Genomic DNA, 5,801 nt, shown 5'->3' with positions numbered 1-5,801 from the left:
CCTCTCACAGCAACAAAATGTCTGACAGGAAGGATCCAGGCTTGGGCCTTCCCTCTGGCTCAGCTAGGCCTTGTTGCTATGGCAACACACAGGAAGCACCAAACAAACCACAGAAACTACACAGAAAGTTGTATTTTCTAACATCAACATCTAAAGTTTCTTTTCCTACTGAATAAAGATATAATAGATCTGCACTCCTCAGTCAGGAATGGGAGAATGGAGCTGTTTGTTTCACGAGGGGTCTGAAACCTCGCGGGCCCATCAATAACATTGACATAAATACAGATATATAGACACAGGCATATGTGCGCTGCTGGGACACTTCACTTTCCAGTCACATATGATAATGACTTGGATGTAAAACTCAGTGTAAATAAATACCAGGAAAGAGCAGCTGAATCCCCGGCACTAAATCTCTGCGCTATTTGTATCATATATAATTCCTAATTGCCTACACTGACATGGCCGCACTGGATTTGATTTAAGGCGCCATTCATTTTCCCAATGATGTATAGTCCTGGAATATCATATTGACGGGTGCATTAAACGCAGAGCAATTGATTAGATATTCACTGCCGCCCTGAGTAAAAAGCAGTAGATTGAACGTCCCGCTGGAAGGGGCTCTGCCATCGCCCAGCGCTTTATCATTTCCGCCTCAAGGTCATAGTTTGTCTGCACTTCACAAATGAGTAGCTGAGAGTTTTGTGCATCGCTGCTCAGCACCCAGGGCAACTGTATTCCATGGCTTTGCACCCACTCGAGCCAAGAATTATACAGTAATATTCAGCATAAGCACAGCTGTCAACCCTGACAAATTTGTCTGGAGTTACCAGATTTTGGGCTCTGTCCCCCAGTCTCCTGTCTCTCTTTTTGACAATCTCCATGATTTTTGACGATTTGCCGGCAAGAATCCGATGTGCACATGCGCAGAACATTTCAGTGATATCAGAACAGCAATGTGCGCAGTGGCGTAACTAGTTGTTACTGGGCCCCATAGCAAATTCATTTTAGGGCCCCAAAATATTTATAAGTTGGCCTATTTTACCAAGATATATTAAAATTGATAATTAATTAGGGTCTCACTGGGCCCCCTACACTCCTGGGCCCCCCTGCAACCGCAGGGTCTGCTTCCTCTATAGTTACGCCCCTGAATGTGCGTATATGCAGCATGGAATCTGGACCTCACTGTGCAAGTCCCCACTCCTTGTCTGTACTCTTCCGCCAGGTCCAGATTGAGAATTAAAATAGGCCCTGAAATTTCAGGTACACAGAGGCCCAAACAACCCCCACCAGCCCACTAAATACCGACTTTCTATGGCACTTTATAGCAGCCCCTCTGGCATTTGCCAGAACCCACAGATTGCCAGTCCGGGCCTGTCTTCCGTCATACTACGTCACTCACCACGTGACGTAGCATTGCGGAAGTGTACAAAGAGCGAGGACTTGCGCAGTGAGGTCCGGGAGATGCAGAGTGACTTATATTGCTGCTGCGGGGATCCTCTTTGGTTTTAGAAAGGCGATTATATGGAGAATTGTTTGTGAGTGTATTTTAATTATTTATTAAAATCGCAGAAGCGCTTCTGCACATGCCGCTCTTTATTGTCCACAAGGTATAAAAAATACTGGAAGTTGGTCCGACTTGCCTTTGACTTTGAGATACGCTGAAATAATAAGAGTATAATATACCACTGGAACACCCGCATTTTAAAGTGTGGGTATAAACCATACTCATATTTATTTTCCTACTACCACTGAAATGGAGGCTTAACTCTCACTCTTCTATTAGAAATTATTAAAAGTAGGGATGCACCGAATCCACTATTTTGGATTCGGCCCAACCCCCGAATCCTTTGTGAAAGATTTGGCCGAATACCGAATCCGAATCCTAATTTGTGTATGCAGGAAGGGGAAAACATTTTTTACTTCCTTGTTTTGTAACAAAAAGTCACAAGATTTCCCACCTGCCCCTAATTTGCATATGCAAATTTAGATTCGGTTCGGCCAGGCAGAAGGATTCGGCTGAATCCTGCTGAAAAAGGCCGAATCCTAGCCGAATCCTGAACCAAATCCTGGATTCGGTGCATCCCTAATTAAAGGTAAAAGTTTCTTCATCACACTAATTTATGAATGCTTCTTAAGCACTGAAGGTGTGTGCTCAAAAATACACTATATGTTTTAAAAATCCTCACCCCTTTGAGTTAATACCCTGAAACCAAACTTACTGTCAAAAGCAAAACTTACATGCTCAGAAACTCAAATGATGTTAAGTGGTGCTAATCGGTGCTTACTCTTCTTTACAATCTTCTTTCAGCTCCTCTGATCACAGTTCAAAGTTCAAAGGCAAAAAAATGCAAATACTGCATGCACATTAAAAATGCTGCAGAAGGTTTCAGATCCTTTGGGATCAACTAAAAGCAAGACGTATCCCCAATGCACAAGTGTATTTGTTCAACCTAACTTTTCTTTTTATATCAAATGTACACTTGCATGGGGATCAGAACATTTTGGGCTAAAGTTTGAAACAACATCAACATTTTTTACATAAATTTGCAACAAAAGTGAATGAGAACTTCTACTTGTATTTTTAACCCCTTGTATGGGGTTGAAACACGTTGGGTTTCTTTTTTCATGCAATTATTACAAAATCGAGTAATTTTTGCATTTTAATGTTGGTGTGCCAGAATACTATGGGGACTTACAGGTAGCCCCTGCATTGAGCACCCAGCCTTCTTGAATTTCTTTAATGGTGTGCCAAACCAATATATATTTTTAGTGCCGACTTCTGGGCTTAAAGGAATTCTGTTCTCTCTAAATACCACCTGTTTGGAACGCAGGCTGAAACTGTTTATACAGCCGAAGGGGGAAATCATTATTAATCCCCTGCAACTAAACACAAAGTAGAGGAATGTTGGAGTGAATTTACAAGGTCCACAGGGACCCCAGCGATTGCCTTAATTACCAAATGAATGCAATTTTGGGGAGGGTAAATAATAGGGATGCACCGGATCCAGGATTTGGTTTGGGATTTGGCCAAGGTTCTGCCTTTTTCAGCAGGATTTGGATTGGGACAAATCCAAGTGCCTGGCAGAACCAAATCCGAATTAAAAAAAACGCACGTGACTTTTCATTACACAAGCAAGAATGTTAAAAATACTATTGAACCCATGACGATATCAATAGCTAAATAACTCAAAAACCACAAATAATAAAAAATTAAAACCGATTACAAATTGTCTCGGAATATTCCTATCTACATCATACTAACAGTTAACTAAAATATGAACAACCCCTTTAAGTCTATTAGAAAATCATTAAATAAAACCCAATAGGCTGGTTTTGCCTCCAATAAGGATTAATTATATCTTAGTTGGGATCAAGTACAAGTTACTGTTTTATTATTACACAGAAAAAGGAAATAATTTTAACAAATTTGTATTATTTGTCTAAAATGGAGTCTATGAGAGAGACAACTTTTCTGTAATTCAGAGCTTTCTGGATAATAGGCTTCAAGATACCGATTCCTATACCCGAACCATGCCAGTTGCTGTGGTTACAGAAGTGATGGATTTTGGCTGCACTTTGGTTAAATGCTGTTTCAGTTAAGTTAAATGTGGATGGCAGAGGAACAATTAGCGACTGGTTATTAGAGAACTTGTTAACATAAATTAGTAGATTGGAATTTCTCACATTTAACACCTAATTAGGACATAATTATTAGAGTTGATGTATTTCGGATTAAAGTCCCCCTCCCATCAGCAGTGAGTCAGTGGCACAGACCGGGGGCAGAACTGGCACCCAGAGCCCTGGCAGACGCCACCCCTAAAATATCAACAGATTTCTGTGTATCCAAGTAATTACTATTTGGCAGAATGGAGAGCTCAGGGGGGATAGAATCTCACTATGGAAATCACAAGGTTTTATCCCAAACCTGCAGGGCTGAAAGCAACAGATGGAGGGGATTATGTGGCTTCTCTTTGTGTCGCCCGGTTAGAAGTTCCTGGGGGCAATGGATATCCTCTTGCACTTTAATCCCAAAATCTTGTTTATTTTCTCATAACACTTTGCCACCAGCCTCGCACAGATGTTTGTGTAACGGGAGCCGGAGGCAACAGCATCAGATGGTGGGGTCAGAGCCGGGTTTATATCCACCCCGGAATTTATCTGCACAAATGTCACACTGACTTTCTTGTAATACAGTAGCCAGATTCTACCATTCATTTTGGGGGGGGGGGGGTTTGAATGATTTACATTTTTGAATTGAACAGCAGCTGGGTGGTTCACTTTTCAGTTCAACTAGTCTTCATTTTTTCTGTTTTATAGTTTTTAATGATTTGCCTTCTTCTTCTGACTCTTTACAACTTTCAAATGAGGGTCACTGACCCCATCTAAAAAAAACAAATGCTCTGTAAGGCTACAAATATATTATTATTGCTACTTTTTATTCCTCATCTTTCTATTCAGGCCTCTCCTATTCATAATCCAGTCTCATATTCATATCAGTGTGTGGTCAGGCCCGGATTTGTGGGAAGGCCACCTAGGCCCGGGCCTAGGGTGGCAGGATTTTAGGGGGGCGGCATGCTGCCCAGCCACACCCACATTGGTTCAAAAACACTGGGGATGCACAGGAGATACAATCTCCATGAAAATTTGCACGAATAAAGGGGAGGGGACAGGGGCGACAAATCGCAGTGGGCCTAGGGGCGTCCGCTATGTAAATCCGGCCCTGTGTGTGGTTACTAGGGTCATTTGGACCCTAGCAAACAGTTTATTGAAATTACAAACTGGAGAGTTGCTGAATAAAAAGCTAAATAACTCAAAAACCACAAATAATACAAAAATGAAAACCAATTGTAAAGTGTGCTAGAATGTCACTCTCTATATCATATAATATTAAAAGTTAATATAAATGCGAACAAACCCATTTATCTGCTATATGCTAGGGCTGAATTCCCCTATAATCCCCTAATAATTATAGAGCAGTCAGAACGGGAGGTGAATAGTACAGGGCATGAGTGGAAAGATAAGTCATAAATAATAAGAATAATAATAAAAATTAAACCTCAGAGAAGATATATTTTAATGCTGGGGTCACTGACCCCGACAACCAGATTAATTTGCCGGCTGCAAAGAAGAAAAACATGAAGGTGAAAATTCCTTATAAGGACCACCATACCTTCATTTGGTTTTTCCCAATGGAAATATAATGGCTCCAGGGGTTCCATGGAAGAAGGGGGCACCAAGGGATGAAAAACGTCTGATTCAAGACCCTTGTACGATTGGGCTGGCTTTGGATTGTGGGTGGGGTTTTCTTTTTCATGGATATAGCGGCAGCTGGAACTATAACCCTGTTGGAAGTACAGTTGGTATAAAGTATATTCCATAGTGGCACTTTAAGAGCAAGGAGATGGGGGGAGATGGCATATGGGATAAAATACACATTAGTTACAAAATAATTACATTTCTGTCTGTTCATGTTTCCATTTCAGTTTTTATTAGCCAAAGTGCAGAGTTTATCAGGGGGCCATTGCTATAATTTCTCACTTGCAGGCGGCTGCCCAGCATTAAATAACCCACGTGACACCCCAATACCAAGGTGTCGGGGAGATGGAAATCTCAGAGTGACGGCTAATTCATCCAGATAAAGATCCCTTTCAGCTCTGCCAGCTCCTCTGGCTTCAGCTACTCTAACAAAATGCTGCAATTTTATTAGAACAACGCAGTCGACATCTCCGATCTGGAGAAAATGCATCTTGCATCTTGCCCGCTGCGTAATTGGCCTCTTATTCCTCTCTCTGAGAAGG

Source organism: Xenopus laevis, chromosome 7L, assembly GCF_017654675.1.
Source record: "Xenopus laevis strain J_2021 chromosome 7L, Xenopus_laevis_v10.1, whole genome shotgun sequence".
NCBI classification, from domain to species: Eukaryota; Metazoa; Chordata; class Amphibia; order Anura; family Pipidae; genus Xenopus; species Xenopus laevis.
The sequence above is the reverse complement of the archived record's forward strand: the minus strand, read 5'-3'. Positions refer to the sequence as shown.